This window comes from Equus przewalskii, chromosome 4, assembly GCF_037783145.1.
Source record: "Equus przewalskii isolate Varuska chromosome 4, EquPr2, whole genome shotgun sequence".
NCBI classification, from domain to species: domain Eukaryota; kingdom Metazoa; phylum Chordata; class Mammalia; order Perissodactyla; family Equidae; genus Equus; species Equus przewalskii.
This window is the reverse complement of record NC_091834.1, coordinates 72,182,503-72,207,097: the sequence shown is the minus strand read 5'-3', so window position 1 is coordinate 72,207,097 and position 24,595 is coordinate 72,182,503.

Here is a 24,595-nt window from a genome sequence, read left to right as displayed (position 1 = left end):
ATATGGAGTGCTAACAGTGTTTTATATTTCATCTGGCTGGAGCCTAACCGACTGCATACATATGGAAGTATGCACCTAGCTGTACACTTAAAATTAGTACATTTCTATATTTCATGGTTTGTATGTCATCCTTCAATTTAATAAGCTTTTCTTTAATAATCAAAAATTTTCATAATTCCTATCTAGTTTTTATCGATATTACATCTTAATTCAAATTTATTTATTCATGTTACATTTATTCCTTCAAAAATAACTGATTACTTCCATGGACCCCCCACAGTGCTGGGAGCTGAAGACACAGTGGTGAATGGGGCATCCATGGTTGCTGCCCTCAGACAGCTCTCTGCCGAGTAGGAAAGATAGCTGTGGATGAATAATTATAGAATGATGAGGGTACAATGATGAGGGTACCAAAGGCAGTGTGAAACCCAGGGTACCAGCCTAACCTGGGAAGTCAGCGAAGGAAGTACCATTTAACTGGGACCTCAAGAAGGAGCTGAATCTAACAAGCTGAGGCATGATTGCTAGAGGAACCAGCATGTGCAAAAACCCTGAGGCAAGAAAAGTGTTCCCAGCATTGAAACAGGTGCTTCTGGAGCAAGTAGAGCCAGGAGAAAATGGCTGGAGAGGTAAGAAGGGCCAGAGAGATTTTAAATCAGTTGGTGAGAATAATGCAGCTGTTCTGACATACATGACAATTTCAAATTAGAGATTATTTCAAATTTGCTTGGAGCTGCTGCCGTCTTATATCACTGTCAACATGCAATTGATTATTTTATAGTAGTTGTCTGGTGTTGAAAAAATCCAGATTAACGTGGACAAATGGCTACAAATAGTTTTTAATCGCCTACCTAGCAATCCCAAGAGACTTCATGATTAAATAGAGATCATAGGAGATGCTTTACTTCAAGTCTGAAAAACAATGGCAACAAAAGCCAAGTTAACTGACAGACATTCTAACATGATTTGCACAGCATAGACTGCATCGTGTCAACTTCTGATACATGAGAAAATTACACATGTATGGTATTTTAATCACATTTTTAAAAACATACTTAAAAGAGTTTTAAAAATGACATTCTAATGAAATTTTTGTAGAAACCCTGAGGCACTCAGTTTGAAAATCACTGCTGTAGCCAAAGGATTATGCATTGAGCTCTTGTTCTGAACCAGTCCATACAAATTTGGGCAAGTGACAACCTCCCTTTCAATCATTTATAAAATGGTGTCTCTGCATTCTAGCTGTATTGGTCTCAGGAGCTTATGTAGGGCAGCTCTTCTGGTCACCTACCTTGCACAGAGAATACCAGGTTTCCTTCAGGTAGCCTTATGTCTGGCCCTAGGGCCTTGTTGAAGGCTATCAAGCTAATTCGATTCCCTTTGGCTGGGTGCTCACATCCCCAGATTCCCTTGAAACTCAAGGTATCCATGGGACACTGTTCTAGACAGTGAATTACAAAGGAGAAATCTGCTAGGGTTTCTGGGGAATATTTTCCTCTCTTATAGAAAGAGAGAACCCCTGAGAAGGAATCCTTCTTCTTCCTCCTTCCTTTAATTGCTGTCATGTGAGGATATTTTCTTGGTGCCACTGCAGCCATCATGTGAGCATTAGGCGAAAGTTAAGAGAATTACCCATCCAGCACTCTGGCCTCATGGAGCTGCCGAACCGTCCTTGTTACCACCCACTTCCAGCATTCTTGTTATGTGAAAAAAAAAATGAAATGCCCCTATTGTCCAAGTTACTGTTAGGCATTCTATTAAATGCAGCCAGAGTCACCTCAGATGATATACTGTGACATGAAGTCTTTCCAAATTGAGTGGCTGAGTGAAGCCTAATCAGCTAGTCTCACAGGATCTCACTATATTTCCTTCCCTGGATCCATGTGGTAACATCACCTTCTAGATGACACTGCCTTATAATAAGGAATTTGAGTCATGCAACTTCTTTGGGAATAAAGGTGATATAACAGAAAGCGCAGGGACCTTGGAGCCTGACAAACCTGGACTTGAATCCAAATTCTACTACTTAGTAATCATACGACCTTGGACAAGTACCTTAGTGTTTCCAAGCCTCAGTTTCGTCTTATGAAAAATGGGGATAATCATAGACCCTATCTCAGAGGACTGTTACTGGTGGAATGAAATCAGTTAAGATATGCGAAGTGCTTAGAACACTGCCACGTGCACTGAAAATGTTTCAAAGCATCTGCCATCCTCTTCCTCCTATTCATCATCACCTCATTCTCTTTCATTCAGAGAATTTCAAGACAGTCTATGTCAAATGTCACTCTACGTCAGCTTGTCTGATTCATTACATAAACAGGAAATGCGAGTTAAATTTATTCCATATTTACCATCTAATAACTAGCACTATTCTTTTATGAGGTAATGCTTTTAAAGGGTTTTAAAGTCATCAGAAGAAGTATATAAAACTGTAAGTTCTAACACATTAACTCATATTTCCTATGAGATTTTGCTTTTTGAAAGTTTTAGCAGGATCTTCCGAGGTATTTTCATTTTTAAAAAATTGATTGTTTTTCAAAATACTTCCAAGTAAATTTTTATCACTGCATTTTTTTATGGATGATTGAGAAGCAAGAGTGACTGGACTTTGTCCTAGGAGACAGGCATTGTACTAAGCCCAAGGGACAGAAAGGTGAATTACAGAGACAGGGTAATTGCTCTTACAGAGCTGACCTCAGCCCCGTGGGAGACAGAAAGGAAACAGTTCCCATACAGCTGAGTGTGATATGGCCCAATGGGGCAGTGCAGCGTACTGTGGAGAGCCGGAGAGTGACACGTCCACACATCTTGGGGAGGGAGAGACCTAGACGCTGAGGTCTGTGGAGTGTACAGCAATGAGTCAGGCCTGAGGAAGATGGACAGGGAGGGGGCGAGGAAGACCGCATTCCAGGCAAATGAAGCATAAAGTGCTGGGCGTGCAGTAAGAGCTGTGTACAAAACCTTATAGGGATGGTACAGCCTAGAGTTTCCTAATGGTTTTACAAGAACTAGAAAATACCCTGAGACATCAGACTCAGTATGACACATAAAAGAATCTCTCCCCTTTAAAGCAATTTCCCCAAAATAAGTGAATTGCATAATCGCAACAGAGAAAAAGAGAGGTCTGGTATTACTGACTGAACACAGTAACAATAAACGTTTTGTTAGCACCTCCTAGCACCCCATTTATGTGGTAAACATAATTAAGTGTAACTAAGCATTCATGCTCTAACAAGGGAAAAGATAGCATACCTATGAAAAACTACACAGTTTATATATATTAAGGGATAAGTGAGTGGCATATGGATAGAGTCAGCACACATCCCAATTTTCCCGGGACAGTCCCAATGTGTGTCTGTTGTCCCCGCATAACTAGTAATCATGCCTCCTTTCACTCTCAGAAGGAAACTGGGTTGGACAATAAAGTACATATGATGGTTCAGAAAAGGGGATGATGTCTACAGACTAGGCTGTTGTGAAAGGTTTCACAGAACCAGTGAGACTTGCAGTGGGACTTGATGGCAGGGCGGGATTTGGTAAGAAGAGGAGCCACGTTACAGCTAGAGATCCAACACCAGCCAAGAGATACTTGCTGAATACTCACCATTCCCCTGAATGTGAAGGCAATCCATTCATTCACTTGCTCATTCAATAAATACCTACTGAGCACATATTCCATACAGGCACCGTTTAGCCATTGGGGCACACAAGTGCACAAACTAGCCAAGATCCCATCCTCCCGAGCTTACATTCTAGTGGGGGGTGCGTGGGAAGCAGAATTTTAAAAAACAAATAAATAAGCTGGAGACTCTCAGATGGTGGTAAGTGCTCTGAGGATCCAAAAGGGTGATTGGTTAGTGAGTAACTGGCAGCTGACTACTCTAGACATGGCTCTCTGAAGACTGGACTGTGGGTTCTGACCTGAATAAAAAGCCGCAGCCACCCATAAAATGGTCTAAAGAAGCACTTAGGGCTGCAGAAAGATGAAGGCAAAGGCCTTGGCACAGGGCTAAGTTTGGTCTCTGGCTGGCAGTAATGATCCAGTCACAGGCTTAGGCGAGGCAGGTCGGGGAGGGCACTGCGGCTCAGGGAAAGAGTCTGCATTTGACTTCAAGGGCAAAGGGAACCCATTGAGACAATACAGAGGCAAGCGACCTAACCTGAATCATGTTTTAAAGAGATCGCTCTGGCTGTCTGTGGCAAACAGAATGTAGGGGAGCAAAGAGATGGCAGGGAGACCAGTGGGGAAGAAGAGAGGGAGTTGCTTAGACCAGGTGATTGCAGGGGAAGCAGAGGTAATTAGATGGATTCAAAATATGTTTTTGAGGTAAGTTGCCCGAGTTTACTAAAGGTTTTCTGAGAGTGAGAGGGTGAGGAATGAGTGGTAGAGAGAAATGAAGAGTAATTCCTGGATTTTGCCTAAAATTGGGTGCATAGTAATGGAAATACAGTTATTGAAATGTAAGCACCGTTCCACGTCGTGTCCATTCACTCTTCGATCAAAGAGCAACTAACCTTGACAAAGAGAAATGCTGATTAATACCATCAACACTTAGAACAAAGCCATGTCAGATTCCTCTTTTCATCTCCTACAGTGCTTAAAGGTGCCACTGCACAGTAAATGCTCAATAAAATAATAATGAATGAATAAATGAAAGCTTTTTATGTGAATTATTCTAGATATTTCAGGAAAATGTCTGGAGGAATACAGGATAACTTTCACTGTTAGGTGACCAGTTCATCTATTCTCTCATTGACTATTCATTTACTCCTTTACTACGTATTTATTCAGTGCTTATTTTGTGCCAAATATTGTGCTAAACAGATATGTGAGTTACACAGTGCCAGTACTGGGGCCGAAGAAAGTTTGAGGACAGCAAATGACAAAAGACCCTAATGTGATCTGAAAGTCAGACAGGGCTTCCCTGTGGAAGAAATTTTTGAGCCAAGTGCTGAAGGCATGAACCTGGCAGGAGTCAAGTTTATTTAATGAGAGGACCCAAAAGAAACCCTGTGCCTGGAGCAGCGGGATGGGGCGGCCAACGACGAGATGCAGCTGAGAGGTGGGCCCAAAGGACCTTGTATTCAGAGACCACTGAAGGGTTTACAGCAGGCGAGACACAATCAGATTGCACCTTGAAAGATCAACCTGGCAGTTGGTGGCAAATGACTAGATTAAAGGAGGCCAGCCAAAGGGTGACACCTGGTCACATTCTCTTTGAAGCTAGTTAACATTCCTTACTCAATCTAGAAATATAAAATAGTCTGAATAATGTCTTCATAGAGCTTTGGATGAAAACAAAAGCAGCAGCAGCAATACAGGCAAGAAGCTCAAGTATTTGGCACATAATTTCAGAAATCGAGGTAACCTATTCGAGGCTTCCAAGATATCAAACCCCAGGATAAGCTTACTGCAATTTCACCATCAAAGAAATAGCTAAGAAATTGCCATTATTTTTTGCTAACTTTAATTTTAAACTAATGGCTTTTCCCCCATTTTAAGTGCAATGCATGTTCATTATAAAAAATTTAGGAAATAAAGAAAGTATGTAGGAAAAAATACCTTTAGTAACTCCCCAAAAGAGCGTCGGTTAATAATTTTATTGCATTTCTTGGCATACTTTTTACTAAGCTTTCTTCTTCTTTTTTTTTTTTTCAGATTTGTTATCGCACTGTGCATACAATTTTATTTACTTCCTTTTTCACTTAACATTATAACACAATCATGAGAAATAAAAACTGTCTCTTTATGACTTTTTCCAAGATCTCAAGTAACCCTAGTTTCCCTCTCTAACCAAATATGTAGCTTATAGTTCACATGCGATGAAGTCCTGGTCTCCTGTGAGTCCTGGCATTGGCAAACCTTTCAAATATTTATTTATTTTCATCATTGACAGAAATGTCTGATCCCCTTACATTCCTAAGGGACTGCTGTCTCATTGGCAAGGAGATGGCAAAAGCCACTAATAATTTCAGAGGCCAATTCCTTTTACCTAGTTGAGCTGACGATATATGTCATCCAAATAGCTACACTGTGATATTCCAAAGATAGCATCTAAGTTGTGTTACCATTTCCAAATGTTAGAACTTTAATAGATCCATAAAGTTATACATACTTTATTTTATTTACTAAAAAGGCTCCAGTCTTAGCAAATTATTGTCAATCAAATGACAGACATCTTAGAACTTTTCCTTGTTCAAGTTTGGGGAAGGAGGGTGAATTGAATAACATCATCATTTCCTTTGCCTGAGAAATAAATGAAATCGCAGTATGCTAAGTTGCACATATTTTTCATTAGCACTTAGCTACTGTGTCTATACTAAGATCCATTTATCTCATACAATTTTTTTCTCGTCAGATAAAACTTTCAAATGCTTACATTTCACTGCATATTGCTTGATTGGATAATTCGAACATCAAAGAAAACTTTCATTTAATTTAAGCCGTAAAGTTGTCTTTTGCTTTATTAACTCTCGATCAATAAACAAGCAATTTGGAAATGTAATCAGGAAATGCTTCCGATTGGCTGACAATGTATCAAAGCCAGGCTTCAAGGCAACAGCAGGCTATAACAAGCGGTTTATTACCAGTAGCTGTTACCGACATTAGTCAAAACCAAGACAGATAAAATGGAATAAGAAATGTAATGCTGGAGGAGCCTTGGGCACTGTGTTCTCTTCTTCCTTTTGAAAACTGCAAGCCTGTCTTTGATATGATAACAAATATAAACTGTTTAAAAACAGCAAATGCAGAAAAACTGAGCCTAGCCTGTCATGGAGTTAATCCATTCCGGAGTGACACACAAATAGTGTAACATCCAGCAGATATATGTTATGGAAATATTTTGAATTGGATTTACATGTAGTGAGCAAATTGGAACTTTTGATTTTTACCAGATATTGTAATATGCATGTTCTCATATTAACGGAATGTAATCCTATTTGAAAATAATGAGTTTTCAACAGGCTCTGCAATTGGAAGCTACGTGAAAAAAATTGTTTGGTTTTTAACTAGAGATGGGTGAAGAGAATTGGACCCTAAATTTGCAAGGTAGCCTCACTTTCTATCAGTAAGCAGTATGTTATTTTGCCCTTGGTTACTGCTTACCAAGAGATTGTTGGGATTGATGCATTTTAGGCTTTTTTTCCCCCTTTATCTCTGCACTGTCCATCGCCATGGGCAAATGGCAAAGTGCAGAGCACTTGACAGGGATTTTCCTTTGCACACATCACTTCTTACAGTCATTCTAAACAGTCTATGCATATCTTTCAGACAATTAAAACAGGAGTGGGGGGGAATATCCTTGTTGGTTTGAAACCTCCTTTAGATATTGAGCACAGATTCACAGAATTACTTTTCATTGCGCTCAGAACATTATAAGCCACACTGATAGCAAAATCAAATAGACTTAACACAAAGGGGAGATAAAAAGAACCAAGAAGGGATTCTATTTTTTATTGCTTTCGGAGGCATCTCTGCCTTGGCACGTTGGACATGCTGAGCCCAGGTGCCTTTTCATCACCGTGTGAGGAGCTTCCCCTCGTAGAGCAGTTAGAGATCTCCATATTTCAAAATACACAAAATATATCTTGTTTGATGAAGCTTTGCTTCAGGGGCCTATATATCGAAGTGAGTTTAGAAGACCTGGCTGGTGGATTGTACCAGGTGTACTGACCATAATTTCTATCCACTTTTTTCTCCAGTGTCCAGGCACATTTGATAGTAATTTTCTCTAAATAACTAGCTAACCACCTGCCCAATTTGTCGGGAACATATAAACACACTGAAGCGTTATAAAAACTCCTCTTGGGTAAATGGTCCTTAATTTGCTGCATGGGATGCCTAAGATGTAGTTTGATTACCTCACTATTGAGCCACATGATATGCACCTTGAAATATTCTTTTAGTTTGCTTTCTGCTTATAGATTCAGATGTATTGTGTAATTAAAAATCTACGTGTACACAGAGATACCAATTTTTCTATTGTGACTGACTCCTATAATGACGAAAGCAAACCTCTGAGCTGATTTGGCTACTTCGTTTTAACTGACAGCTAGCTGCTTTGAATAGATTTAGATGAGCTAAAAATTTGGACTTTTTGGCATACTACAAATATTAGGAAAAATAATTTCATTAATGATTGCAATTCAAGATTCTTATGAAGTTCAACTAAGCAATTCCAAAGAATCTTTCGTTAGAGTAGCTTTCTTGTGTTTTTTTTCAAGATACTTTGTAAGCTTTTGAAAACCACATTTTGAAAAATAAACAAGATATTTTATTTGATATTGATGTCATAAAAAGGTCACACATCTGTTAAACATCACTAGGGGATATTATTCATATTCTCTAATTCTGATAGCTGGATTTTTAAAAAAATCAGCTTCTGATTCACAGAGAGGGGAAAATTTTTTATCAGTATTTTCATGACCACACCCAAATTTAAAATGTTTATTCTTTCAGAAGTAGAAATAATAAAAGTCTCCTCGGCTTTTTAGTGAAAGACTGAACGGGCAGTTCAGACTGAGAGGAAAACACATTGTGAGAAGAATGTATGTACCACTAATGATTAATACACCGAGAAACAGAGATAATGCCGACATATGTTCAGCCTTTCCTTATTCTCTATGCTCACTGTGCATATAACTTAACATCTAGGAATACTGATGGGAATATGTGGAAGCCAAAAACTTATTTTTAAATAGATTTATCCTTCATCTATTAGCACCTGAATACCAAATAAAAGAAGTCAGCAGTTTAACAGTTTTGGAAGATTTTTTTTTTGAGATTGATCCAAAAAAATCTATGTGAGGTTATTTATATCATCTGCAGCTTTGTGCCTCTGAGACAAAATGTGGGAATATCAATGTTGAAACAAAACTTTAGAGGGGAAACATTAGATATTGTGAAAAGAATAAAGAGTGTCAATTGTTTAAAGACCAAGGGCAGTGCTGGAGAGAGAGAAGAGGCACAAATGGTGTCATTTATTAGTTCTAGAAGATTACGTGACGTTTCACTGCTCTCACTGTGCTTAATAGAGAGTGAAGCAATTTGTTATGAAAGTGGTTTGTCTGGGATAAGTAGGAGTGTTGAGGCAGTGGCTATGAAGATTACTTTGTAATATTACTTTGTAATATTCTCACTTCTATACGTAAGAAATAAAAAGACATCACCAGGAATACTGAAAAAGTATCAAAGTATTCCATTTTGTTTCTTATTTATGAAAAATATATATATATAATGACATGATCAGTGCATTGTAGGGAGCAGAACTCTAGAAGGTGGCTCCTTTGTAAAAGAGTCATTGCCCCTACATCCTGGGTCTATGAATTATGACCTAAAGGTGCCACAGACAACTGGGCTGCATCTTTTAACTCATATATGAAGTCCCAAGGGTCTAGTAGATAAACATACAGAGAACATGAAAAGACAATTTACACTACAGAATACATACAGTACAGAGTGTGACATTCTTAACCTAGATAACAATTGAATATGCAAAATTTACAAATATTGAAGGTCTGGGCCTGAGGGAAAGGGAAGAACATAGGATGATCCCTGAGTGTCTGGCTGGAACAATGTGTAGAAGATGGTGTCATTCACTGTAGTGAGAAGATGGGGGAGGGGGATGGAGCTGACAGAGAAGAAGTAAAAAATTACACTTTGGACATGTTATTTTGAGACATCTAAGAGTCAATCAGATTCTATGGTGATGCCATGAAAACTGTTGAAAACATAAGAATGATGGTCAGAGGAAAGCTAGGATAGAAATAATAAATATGGGGTCATCCCCATGGAGTTGATGTAGGTCATTTAAGGAGAGAGGTCAAAGCAAGAAAAGAACTCAGAACCTGGCCTTGAAGAACCCCATATTTAGAGGCTGATAGGGAAGAAGAGCCAGCAAAGAAAACCGGAAAGGAATAAAGCCATGAGAGAGTGAGGCTGCTAAATTCAAAAGAAAAAACAGGGAGAAGAAGACATGTAGACTATGTTGAGTGATTCGTAAAGCTCAGAAAGAATGAGCACAGAAAGTTGGTCATTGGCTTTGACAATATGGAAGTCTTTGGTGTCCTTGACAAGAGTGATTCCTGTAGCATGCCAGTGTGGGTACCATACTAGAATGAATTGAACAGTCTCAAAGATGAAGAATTTGAATTGCAAAGAAATTGGTCAGAAGGTAGAGTTTTCTTTGTTGTTGTTTTTTTCTTCTAAGGTAGAAGATAGAAGAAAATGTTTATATGTTGATGGGAATGATCCAGTGGATAGAGATTGATGCTACAAGAATAAGACAATTACAGAAAAATAGAAATAACTGAGAATGTGGTAAATGATGACATTCAGGCTTGATAACGATAGCGGTACTACCTGCTTCAGACTTGATATTGACGGGGGACTGTTTGCTTCATTGTCACAAGAGGGAGGAAGGCAATGATTGACATAGGGAACACAGGTAAATGCCAACAGTTACTGGTATGTGTGTGTGCATATGCTACAATAATAATTGTGTTTTGAAGAAATCTTGACTTAACAAAAATTAAATTACATAGAAATAATTTTAAAGAAAAAAAAAGAACTTTAAAAACTAAATGGTTTCAGTTGTAAAGGGAACTTTTGTATACCTCTGAGTTAAATGCCATTGAGCAAATGCAGGTTTTGATTACTTCAAGCTATTGCATTTGAGTAATGACCTTTATTTTCAGATTACTACCACCATTTTCTCAAAACACATTCTCTCACCTTTAGCACCTCTTATTATCACAAACCAGTGATTCTCAAAGTGTAGCTTTGGATCCCATCATGAGACTCTTTTGGGTTTCCAGAGGTGGGGTCAAAACTATTTTTATAATAATACTAAGATTTTTTTGCCTTTTTCACTGTGCTGACATTTGTACTGATGATGCAAAAGTACTGATGATGAGTAAAACAGCTGGCACATTAGCACAAATTAAGGAAGTGGTGCCAAATCACACTAATAGTCACTGTATTTTTTACTATCACACCCTCCCAGTAAGTAACACAAACAAAAAATCCAATGTAAGAAAGCCTTGAGGAAGCAGTAACAGTTATTAATTTAATTAAATCTTTATTAAATAAATTATTAATTTTATAAAGTTACACTTTGAGAACATAGCTTTTTAATCTTCTCTGTGGTGAAATGGTAAATACACATCAAGCACTTTTGCTGCATGCTGAAGTACCTAGACGATCTCAAGGAAAAGCACTTGTGTGATTACTGTGAGTTTAACTAGCTGCCTTCTCATGTAATACCATTTTTACTTGAAAGAACAATTGTCAGACTAAGTATGGTTAGTTAGGTGTGGATATTTGGCAGGCATTTTCTCAAAAATGCCCAAAATGAGCCTGTCATTTCAAGGAAAACATCTGACAGTATTCGTTGCCAATGACAAAATACAAAGTTCAAGTGAAAATTAGAACTTCGGAAAATTTGCATTCACCACTATGTACTTGACAGCTTCCCAATATTTAAAGTGTTTTCTGAAGAGACTGGTGATGATATTAACATCACCAATTAAAAGCATTGATGATGTGTCTTTTTTGCACATCATGTAACGAAAAGTGTCAGCATTTGGAAGCTCTATATAACTCAATGAATCAAGTTTTCCAGATGACCAATGTATGATGTTACAAAATTATGCACAGGTAAAAGATCCATTTAAAGTATAAAATAGACTCATGGATTTCAATGTAACACAGAATGAAAATTTCATTGACATATTTTCATGTTATGCATTGCAACTAATTTCTAGTTCCTTTAAGAAACTATCATTTGTCAAGTTTTAGTGCAGTACCAAAGAAGAATATTCACAATTATCTGAAAACGTTAACAAAATACTTCACTTTTTTTCAGCTACATATGTGTGCAAAGCTGAATTTTCTTCATATGATTCAACCAATAGAACTTATTGTAAGAGATTGAATGCAGAAGCAGATATGAGAATGTCTATTTAGCTAGACGTGAAAGAGATTTGCAAAAAATGTGAAACAATACCATTCTCACTAATAACTTTTTTGTTTTGGAAAATACAGTTGTTTTTTCATAGAAAGTGTTAATCATGTGTACATGAAATAAAATTATTAGTTTTAAGAGAATAATAGGCATTTAAAATATGTCTGCTTTTAATTTATTTTATAGCAAGTATTGATAGATATTTCCCACATAAACAAAAGATCTTTGGGGTCCCCAAAACTTTTGAGAACATAAAGGGGTGGTAAGACCAAAAGTTCAAGATCCATGGCCATAAGGAAAATATTTGAACAAGGTATCTGGGTGGTGCATGAAGATATTTTTTCCTTTTTTAAAATTTTTACAGTTTTTTGGTTTTTTGCTGAGGAAGGTTCTCTCTGAGCTATCTTCTGTTGCCAATCGTTCTCTTTTTGCTCGAAGAAGATTCACCCTGAGCTAACATCTGTGCCAATCTTTCTCTATCTTGTGTGTGGGTCGCCACCACAGCATGGCCGCTGATGAGTGGTGTAGGTCTGTGCCCAGGAACTGAACCTGGGCCACGGAAGCAGAGTGCACTGAACTTAACCACTAGGCAACAGGGCTGGCCTCATTAATTTTTAGTTTTTTAATGTTTGGTTCCCTATGCAAATTTTGTTCCCTGACTAACCAATCCACATATGTTCACTTTTCAGTATGATCACATTCTAGACAAATGCCTCCTGTGTTTAAGTTGACAAGAAGATTGATGAATGCTTTAATTTTTACTTTCATATTTTAACAATAAACATATATGTATGTCAAATTGAAAATTACAGTCCTTCAGAAGATCCAGGATCTCTAAATCTCAGTGCCTTGGCTGCTGCTCCACTGGACTATTAGGAGGACAATGATAAGGGTGGTGAGGCAGGGTACAAGGGATTGGTTTCTACTCCCAGCTCTGCTCTTAACTTTGATCAAATCTCTTAAATCCTTTGGATCTGAAATTTCTCACATTTACTGTAAGGAAATTTATCTCCATTTTTTTCTCATTTCCTTTCAGCAACTTGAATTCAATGTAACTCTGATAAAGATGTCAACATACAGTCCGGTCTAAAAGAGTTATCCCAATAACAAAGAGCTGAGTGATCAAAAACAACTTCAAGGGGCCAGCCCAGTGGCATACTGGGTAAGTTCACGTGCTCCACTTCAGTGGCCTGGGGTCAGCAGGGTTGGATGCCAGGCACAGAGCTACACACTGCTCATCAAGCCATGCTGTAGCAGTGTCCCACATACAAAGCAGAGGAAGATCGGCACAAATGTTAGCTCAGGGACCATCTTCCTCAAGCAAACAAAAGAAGATTGGTAACAGATATTAGCTCAGGGCCAATCTTCCTCATCAAAAAAAAAAAAAAAAATTGAAGATGACTCCAGCTCTTAACCTTCATTTCTTGAATAACACAAAGTAATAATTCTTACAATCACCTTTTTTCCCCCTCTCATCTGCTTCTATCTATAGGTTCCCCACCCTCATTCACACACACCCCATTTTTTTTTTACAATTCTGCATCAGAGAAGGCAAAGAACAGTCTAGCAAGGCAGGATTCTCCTCCAGTCTCTATACTCCTACCTTGCAGAAGCACTAGTCATAGTTTTGTGTATCCTGCATAATATTCTACTTTACAGGCATTCCATAATATTTTAATTATTTCCCCATCAAAGGACATACAGAATGTGTCCAGATTTCATATTAATATAAAAATAGCCATCAAATAATGTCTTTACACATGGTGACTGCAAATATTTTTGCAATTACATCTTTAGAATAAATTTTTGAAATAGAATTATTTTTTAAGTTGTCCTACCAGAAGGTTGGACAAATTTTTATTCCCACCAACATATAGATCACTGCCTGCTTTCCCAAACCTTCTTTGACACTAGGTCTGATCAAACTTAAAATTTTTTTGCCAGACTGATAGATTAAAAAAGTGGCATCTCAATACCATACTAATTTGGTTTCTTTAGTTATTACTTTTTATTAATTAAAAAGTATGCTTTTTATATGTTTATTGCCCATTTGAATTTTTTCTGTAAATTACCTGTCATGACTACTTTCTAATGTGTTGCTAGTCCTCTACTAAACAACTTAAGGAAATTTTCTTTACCCTCTGAATTACAAATATGTTCAGTCTTTTGTTCCTCTTCTTGCTTTATTTAACGTGTTGTTTAGGAAGATAATTTTTACTCAGTCTCATCTATCAATACATTACCTATAGCTTCTCAGTTTTATCATGCTTAAGTGCCCTAAACTTACTTTTTTTTAATCACCAAGCTTATTCCAGACCTTTAATAATTACATTTTTATGCTCAAATTTTTGAACCAACTAGAATTCATTTTGAGTAAGAAGTGAGATAAAGCTTCAGTTTCACTTTTTTCCAAATGGCTAGCCAGTTGTCCCAATTCCCTTTATTGAATAATCCATCTTTTCCACAATGTTTTGAAAGGCCACTTTTATCATCTCCTAAATTTGTACATTTTCTTTTATCTCTGACCACTCAGAATAGGGAGTTATGGATGAAGGATAAGAAACTAAGGAATAAAAAAAAAATGATGAAATGGAAACATGGTGGTTGAAATAGATCAGGAAAAAAAGAAAATAATTTTTAGAGGGATACTAAAAACTGAGCATCATATTTTTCTGCTTGTCCTGGTTCCAAGAGAATATTCTGCATTTGTCAACTAAGCCATAGAAAATTGGAAGTACCACTATCCTACTCATGAAAGTTGGAATCTTTGTGCAAATAGTGTAGGATAAAGAGAGGAGCACTATGTGTCATCATTATTAGTAATTTTGTGGCTTTGGGACAATAAAGTGTTTTAAAAGCTCTTGTACGTTGTAGGGAAATAGTACATAAAACAGTCCTCCATTGCTGGTCTATACAACTCCACCACAAGCACGACTCGCATTCTGAGTATTTTTGCCATTGTTTTCATGGAAAGGGACTATTTTCAATTGTAGGAGGAAAGAATAAAATTTTTTGTGATGGGTGTGATGAGGCGTAAAAGTAGAGGGAGATGTAAAGGCATTCATTATCCATTTCCAAGCGCTTACGGACTAATTTTTTTTTTTTTTTTTTTTTTGTGAAGGTCAGCCCTGAGCTAACATCTGCCACCAATCCTCCTCTTTTTGCTGAGGAAGACTGGCCCTGAGCTAACATCCGTGCCTATCTTCCTCTACTTTGTATGTGGGATGCTGAACCACAGCATGGCTTGCCAAGTGGTGCCATGTCCACACCCAGGATCCGAACCGCTGAACCCCGGGGTGCCAAAGCGGAACTTGCGAACTTAACCGCTGCACCACCGGGCCGGCCCTACTTATGGGCTAATTTTGATTGTCCTTGAGAAAAGGTTTCAGATTCAAAAGTAGATGGGACTACCCAAGAGGGCTTACTGAGAGTCCAGGAGTACAGATTGCTGCTTTGGGAGCCCCGTGGTCACATGAGGTTCAGAGTTGGGAGAACACCATTTTCCTATGATCTGCACAGAACCCAACACATCCCTGAAGCTGCAATGACTGGAAATCCCAAAGAGCATCAGTTGAAGGCATCCTTGGCAGAAGCTTTCATTTCTCACAGCACTAGCAAGTCTTCTCCTAGAGTCTATTTTTGGCAGCATTTGTAGAAAAGGGAGAGGTGGAATGGGAGAAAGAACAGGGCAAAGGAAGTTCAATATCTGCAACTGAATTTTGTCTTTCGATCACATTTGGGGTACCTCTTTGTAGGACATTGGGGAAAGGCTAGGGCAGGGGCCAAGGGCCTCTTACTCCTTGTGTGGAGGCTCTAAAGGGAAAAGATATTAGGAGTCACAAATTTGGAGAATAAATGAATGAACCAACCAGTGAATGGTCTTTACTGTAAAAATAATCCTAACACTCTAAGTGATTGATCTCACTTGAACTGAATAATAAAAATTTGCCAATTTAGCACAAAGTACAAGAAATAGTCTTTGAAATTTAGAAATTAGAAATTGTTAGAGAATAATTGGCCATTTAAAAATCCTTCTGGTGTTGGATGATTATTTTTGATCACGTTTTTAACCTCCACCACTGGGGTTTGATCACTTCCTAACATCATCATCTCTGAACACAAATTTTCTAGAAATTATAATATGGGAGCATCAGAGGTGGAAATCCCCAGCTCAGAGGTCTGAGCAAAGTTCAGGGCAAACAGGACGTGCACGTGTTAGGAACCCAGAATCAATATTGTTTGATAAAAGCTGGAAGCAACTTAGCCAGGAAATGGGCTGACATCATTCCTAATTTCCATCTTGGATTCCCTGGTGACTTCGTATCTAAGTTAATTCTCATAAGGGTGGGAAGTAAGTGGATGAGGCAACCATCTCATTTGGCTAGTGCAAGAAAGTTCCCCTGAGGAACAGCTATACTACCTTGCTGTTTCTGACAAGCACAGTGCGAAGAAATAAAATCCAGAGTTCCTTCTCCCACAACAAGTACAATTTAAACCACTCTTTTTACAATGTTAAACGAACATTATTATCCTGAGAAAACTAGGAGGATTTATGTAATTTGAAGAGTTATTTAAGACTACAACCCTAGAGAAAATATTCTTAATATGGTTTTATCAGAATATTGATAAAGTAATGAGGTCTTTAATACTATGTTTCTGAACTTTTAACTGTTTTACAAAATACCCTCAGTTAAATAATAAATACATTAATTGACACAAAGGACATGCCCAGGATCCGAACCTGCGAACCTGGGCTGCCGAAGCAGAGTGCACCAAACTCAACCACCATACCACAGGGCTGGCCCCAAGAAGAATTTTAATTTTTGAAAGGCAACAACAAAAGATTTTCAGAAGGTGATAACAACAACAAAAAATGCCCTTCTCTTTAATTTCCATTGGCGATGTTGATCAAAGCCAAGATGAGTATGGGACCGAACATATATCAACAGTATATGTATTTTGTGGCTGAAGTGGTCATGCACTTCCATTATAAGGTGGATATTTGCTCCCAAATATAAATGTAGGATGAGCATAGAAGGTGCTGGCTGGCTTTCTTCTTTGATGCTTACTCCGCCCCTGTTACATTTTTTACAGAGTTGCTAGAATCGCCATCAACACACTCTTTTAAACTCTGGGTCATTCGTAGAGAATCAGCATAAAAATAATTCATTCTTTATAAATAATACCAAAGTTGTTTCTTGATTTTCTTTTCCTGTTGCTTTTCTGAGCCATGTCTGAATCTCTGATGCAAATAATTTAAAATATACCGAGACCGTCTGTAAGTTACAAGGATAATATAGAAATGGTTATTGAATCAGCATATTAGCTGTTAGCCCTTCTATTTGCTTATCACACAATGGGAGCTGCTGTTTACTTTCTATTCTGCAAAGGACAGGCCCACTTTCTGTCTCCAAACAGTTAAAGGAATTAGATGAGAAATTATTCCAAATGAACTGTACACAGTTTGATTAGCCTAGCTGCGGAATATAGTTTCTGAGAAAAGAGTCATCAACACACCGAGGTCAAATGCATTCTTATTGAATAATAAATTGAAGCCCCAAATGCTGCATGCCGTAGCATATTAATATATGTATATATATATATGTATTTCTTATTAGCAATGCAGTAAGTATTTTAATTGGCTGGATATTTAGAATGGGTTATTTCAAAGCTGTCCCATTTAACATCACAACATGGTAAAGAGGATCTGTTTAAGTGGGTCACAAATGATATATAAAGGAGAACAGATTTTTACTATCCTTATCACAATATTACTTGTTAAGATCTTTACACCTTAAAAAGTTCCTTCCCATATATAGCGTCACTGCATCCTCACTACACTTCTACCAGGCATGGGGACAATGTATGTTCAGAATTATTTTTGCACTAAAATCTGACCTAATGAAAGCATCTGTTTTGTAATCAAAAAGAGGAACATAAAAAATCATACAACGAATATATACACACACACATATATGTATACATAGTGTTTGTTACAAAATAAAAAGGTCTTTGAAAATCATAAGCATGAGTCAAGTATGTCTTTTGTTACTATGTGATAGAGTGAAAGTAGCCCAGCTTTAGAAGTGAAGGAAATCATACACAAGGGCCACAATCCTGGGTGTCAAGGGGACTGAGTGTATTTCCAGACTCTACGGTAGTCTGGACCAAATGTTTAGTTTCCCTCCAAGTTCTTGATCAGTTGTTGGCGTGTGTATAGTGTGAGACTATGTGAGTGTGTGTGTGTGTGTGTGTGTGTGTGTGTGTGTGTGTGTAAAGCAATCTAGAGATTCTTGTTTGCAAAACATGCCAAGAAAAATATTTTGAAACAAAGTGGAAAATCAAGGTGTTGTCCACATGCTTTTGCATTTTTATCAATAAGACCATAAGGGGGTTTTCAGACTAACGCTTCCACAGTGCCAAGAGAAGTAAAAACATGTTTTGAGTCAATCTATAGCTATTTTATTTCACTTTCAAAGTATGATTCTATAATCCTTCTTACGAATGTGAGAGTAGCCATGTTATATACTGGTGTGTTACTCGTGTTTTATTGAATTTTCATGGGAATGAAAATTTAAAAACAGAAAGATAAGTGAGGAGATAAAACATATCCATTGGGCAGGACAGATGTCCATAGGCCTTGATCTGTGAAGACCACTCGACTGCAGGAAACATTTCCCTGCCCTGTCTTTAGATGGTATGTGGACAAAGGAGGCAAGACAAGCTGATAAACTAGAAGCGTGTCACATTTGATAGTACAAATGATTGACACCACGGGTTGCTAAGTATCATGGATGCTTGTCTGAGTCCTTTTCTTATTAAAAAATAAATAAGTAGAAGTTTGCAAAACAATGAAACAACAGACGCGCAAGCCCGAATTTAAAACCAAAGTCTTCCTTCTTCCCTTGTCTTTCCTCTTCCCTGTTCTCTGCCTGACTCCAAGCACACCTTTCCAGCTCATTACTGCAAATCATTTGAATTCCAGCACACAATGTCACCTGCTCTGTAATCTGATTACTTTATGGAGGAATTAGTATGTATATTTAATGTAGAAGGGTTTTAATCTTGATGAAAATAATCCTAAGGAACTGTGATAGGGCCGCTCATATGTCTGGCAGATATGCCAGTAACATGCTAATAAATGACAGCTGATTTATGTATCTGGATTCTTTTATTTATAAAAATAGCAAGTGGACTGATTTTTGATATTAATAATACAAGTGAATCCACTTTGATTAGACTTCTGTGGAGAGCTGTGCATATCCGGCATTACAATTAAATCTTGTGATGTGGAATGGGAATGACATGCTAATGAAGCAAGCCAGTGAGCCTGAACCAAGAGTGTCCAACATCATTATGGGATATCTTAGATGAAGAGTAATTATAAGAGGAACACTGAAATGTCATTAAAAATCTTCACTAAGAGATTTAACCTACTATTTTGTACTAATGCTGAATTTTTTTTTTTTCCGCAACATAACTGAACACAAAGTTCCTTTTCAGAATTTACCGGAAAAGGTTTTTAAATAGGTCTGGATTTAAGAAAAGATACAATCTAGTGTCCTAATTTAATTTGGTACATCAAAATTCAATGGTGGTATGTAATTGAAATCTCTTTTTAATAATTTCAGATGAATTAGCAATTAGGGCTTGATCCTATTTCCATGAAATTTATTAAAATTGAGGGTTGAAGCCCTTGAAAATTTTTATTCTTTTTCACTCCATTAGCACAATACATCTAGTTTAAATGACTCTGTCAGTTAGTATGGTACATTCCTTGTTTATTTATGAGAATTTGTTTCAAGGAAGTTCAAAAGAGGTAATGTAATGCATATTCATAAGCTATAGCTTATAATATATGATTCAAGAAAGCTCTCAAAGCTTAAATTCCCTCCCTTTTTGGAAAAAAATACACTAGTCTCACCTTCAGAACCATATTTGCTTCTGAGCAATTCTTACTCGGGTGCTCCCTGCGTGTGACTTCATCGTATCCCCGGCCTCTGTGGGAGGAAGACTTCTTTGTGACAAGTTGCAACTGGGCACCGTTAAAACAGGTCATGGGGAAAGACGAAACAACGCCAACTCTCGACATCATAAAATGTGGACTCTGAACACCGACTCCAACTTCATAAATCCAGGAGCCTGCGTGCAGGAAAATGCGACTGAAATCGTAGTACCTAGCACACTGCCTTGGTGCCCAGCAGGAAAAACACAGTGCTTCTCAGTGGCAAACAAATAAATTACGCACACGCTGAAAGACCAAAAGAAATATGCCAAGCGTTTGTTCTCCTTCTCCAGGCTTTTTGTGAAGAACTGCAATTATGCTTAACAAAAACACCACAGAACTAGTTGGCGTCACTCTGAGACACAAATGTGTTTCTGTTCCAAATATGTAGCATTTTCAGAATGTTTGTATGTATTATATGCAATTTATTCAGTGTATTATTGTGGGAAAACCACGTCCTGGCTGGGTAATTATGAGAAGGGTAAATAGTATTTTCTGACTGTGAGCTTCCATTTCTAAAGTTGTAGCAGAAAACTCTTATTATTTACCTTTTTGAGGAAATATTACCAACACATGTCTTGCTGATTTGCCTACATCCAATTTGATTTTTACAAATGCGATCTCCTCACTGTTTAATGAAATAGACACCCTGAAGAAACCTATGTGGAAAATGGATGTCTCTCGAGAAAGCTGTGAATGAGTAAAAGATACCTCAGCTCATGAGGGTTCAATAATGGAAATTACACCGACTCTCTAAAACCCATATTAGAAAATCCTGGGGGTTTCTACTTGGTTAAATTTTACTCAACAGGTCTTTACTCTTTACCTGCAGAGGTTAGTGTAGAAGATGGGCACGTAGTGATACTTCATGATAATATTTTAAGGGCCAAGAAAGATATGCCCCTGGTGCTATGGGAGTGTCAGGAGCAGACCATTTGAATAATGTGGCATCCTGGAGGATGAAATACTGAGCTAGAGTTGGCCAAGATGGGTAGTGACAAAGCAAGTTGAAAAGGGCACTACAGGCAGAGGAAAAATTATGACCAAAGATTCAGAGCTCTGAATCTGAAAGGTGTGTGTTGGAAAGACATTGCAGATAGCACCTGGCAGGGGTGGGTAGTAAATGGAAGTTCTCCATGACCGTAATATCACACAGGACAAGATGGAATGTCAACAGGTGAAGCAGGAAGCAGCTGTAAGGGCCAGATCCTGGAGGGCCTTATATATCATGCTAAGCAAATTAGACTTCATTCTGTAAGTGATGGACAGTCATTGCAGGGTTTGAAGCCCCAGAAAAGTGTGGTCAGGCGTGCATTTTAGGTCCATTGCTCACTTTCCTGCCTTCACCTTTTCTTGAATAGATACGCCACTTGAATGCCCTTTCTCAGATTCAACAGATTCAGTCTCAGGTAGTTTTATGACTCTAATGGAAATTCAATGGTGTTTCTACCAATAATCCTGAAACAGCATTTTGAGGAGGATTGAGCTATGCCAGATTCTCACGATGGCAGTTCCGTTCATCTCGCAGCATTGCTCTAGCTTCTTTACTTTCCATTCACAACTGTTTTAAGCATTTTATATATTCCAAAAAGCAAGACAAACCTGAGCTGGGCCAAATTCCAAGACAGTGAATTTGGATACAGCTGAAGCCTTGCCTACTGAAGCCAATTCTACAGATGAGCCTCGGCTGCATGTCTTTCAAGTATGCAAACATTTTTGCCCCAAAACCACTCCACGAGGAAGGAACACAAGAGGCTCTGCAGGGAAATGGCTATACATTTGCAGAGCAGAACTGCTAATGTCCCTTCACATGGCCGTAATCTGACTTTAGCAGGATTGCACTGAACGTTGACCAGTTTGGGAATTTGAGCAGAAGGGCAGATAAGAGTGAACAGAAAACAAAGAAAAGGAGAGAATAAAGAAGTCAACACTGAGAAAACTGAGGTCAAACAAAACAGTTTAAAGAGCAAAATCTTCAACTGTCAGCTCTCTTGTCAATGATCTTTGAAAAGTCATTTTTGAGATTATTCAATAACCAGGCTTTTTAATATGAAATATTTTCTACTTGCCTACTATTTTTATTTTATTTATGTTTAACAAGCTAAGAAGTATAAGGAAATCTATTGCACTTAATTTAAAAAGGAAACAGCCTAGAGTGGCCTGTTGGGTACAGTTTGAATGCTTTTCTGCCACTGGAGGCTTTACTCAATTCTGCTTTAATTTTTCCACCTGGTCAGCTTGTCAGGAAGCTCCAAGGTAAAAGTTCTCGAGTACTTTCTCGATGATGAGGAAGAGAGGTGAAGCGGCAAGAAAGCTGGGATGGTTTGAGAATTGTATCCACCTGCTAAAAGTCAAGAAAAGAAGGAGGAAGAAGAGGAGAAGAATGAGCAAGAAGAGAAGACGCTCACAAATGGCACAAGGGCCAGAGTAAGTTGAAGCATAAGGTAAGTAGAAAGAGCCCCTCACCGAGAGCCCCAGATGAGGTAGCCATCTTTCCCCATCACCCACCTCCTTCCTGGCTCACTTCCTGTCCCCCCTCTTCAATGAAATTTGGCTCATGCTGAGTCAAGTGTATTTATTTTTTTGAGGATTTGTACCAAGAAATTGTAGTCAGAGGATGTTTGGTCCAGGAACTGTAAGATCCAAGAGAGAAAATTTAAGTTCAAGATATGTTTGAAACTATATAAACAATTGACATTTGGATATAAAAGGAAAAAATCAAGTGTAATACACATGTGGATATATAGGAGAAAAGCATATTTTCAAGACTAATTATTGCTTCTTTTTCATAGTAAAATGCCATTTCCTACTCACTAAGTGTAAAATATGAATTTATAAACTCAGCAATAATCATTTTGTCAGTAATAAGAACAATTAACATTTCATACCAAACTAATAATATTAGTAAAAATAAAAGGGATATGATCCATTTAGATTCAACATAAATTCACCCATAGGGAAAGAGGCCAAGCAGACACAGCACATACACAGTATCCCACCCTTTTTTTGTTGCCTTTGATTTAGGGGGGGGAAAAGTCCTAATTGACTTCCTCTTACATTAATGAAACTTACATTTTTATTCTAAGGAAATAACATCAAACCGAAGCAGCATTAGATCCTCAGATATCAAATAACAGGAAAAAATCAATTAACCGCATTTTTCCAACACTGATAGGACACTGCCAAATGGCATCCCCAAAAACACATTTTAAAAAATTCCTTCCTTCATAAACATGTATTGAATACTCATTATGTGTCAAATACAATCTTAGAAACTAGAGAGGAGGATAAAAATATACAAGGACCCTGTGTCACAAAAAATACTATATATTCACTATAGCATTTCCTCTTCCTGAGCACAAAGGAAGCTGGCGTTTCTCAGACTCCCTCCCAGTTATGTGTGGCTGTGTGACTGAATTTTGGCCACTAGAATGTGGGCTGAAGTGATGCAAGCAGCTCCCAGTCTTGGCCTGTATAAACCTCCCTGGTGACCTTTCAGCTCTCACCTCTCCCTTGGGGCTACATATTTCAGAGAGTAAAGCCACAAGATGGAAGAGGCTCACTCTACCTCCACCAGACTGTGAGGCAAAAGAAAGTTTTGTTGTGAGAAGGCACTGAGAAAGCCTTTCCCAATCTCATAATCTAGGGGACAAAATGATAACAAGGAAAACTTATAAGATAATATGGAAACGTAGAGATAAAGTACTATCAATGGACAGAAAAAGAGAGAGTCCATATTCGTTGTGGGCTCACTCAGGGATGGCTTCAAACAAGAGGCGCTGGTTCACAGGACTCTTGAATCATCGTAGGAGTTTGGAAGACAGAGCAAAACAAAATGAGAGACTGGAGGAAATGATCTACTGTTGCTGAAAGGTCCATCAAAAAGCAATGACTTGACGTTTTCTCAATCAAAAGAAACTAAGACAGGGAAGAAAATTAAAAAAAACAATTTTAAGAGCTAAACTCAACATTGTGCTGACGCAATACTGGATTACTGTTTAGCTTAATTAACTAGAAAATGGACTTGGCCAGATAATATATTTACTATGTAATCTGATGATTTTTGTGGAAAAAAAAGCACTGAGCAAGTTATTCAGAAATGTCAAAAGTCTCTTCAAAATAGAATGTATTGATTAGTAAGGGATCCTTAGGACCTAATATCTAACAGGTGCTATCTTTAGATGCAAGCTAGGTAGGTTTCAAGGTTAATGTAGTTATACCACAATCCATAGATGCCAGGGGCAGCTGGAGCCATTTATACTGAATATCTTAATGTGGATGTACAAAGTTTCCCCCAAGATGAAACAAAAACCAGCAGCAGAGAATCCGGACTCATTTACTATTCAGAGAAAGTGGTGTGTTCTGCACTGGTCTCTTCTTCTGAGAAGGTGTGAGGCGACGGCTTTACTGTAAATTGTCAAATCTGCTTTTCCAGAAAGGATGTTTGAATTATAATGGAAAGAAAAAGCCAGGAATTTGGGGGAAATGAATAAAACCATATTAGCAACAAATGAATAATGTGTCAAGGGTCTTATCACTGGAGGGCAAATGATAACCACCCTCAAAGTACAACAGATGAGGGTACTGAGTTACAGGGAGATAAAGACGGGAATGAAAAGAT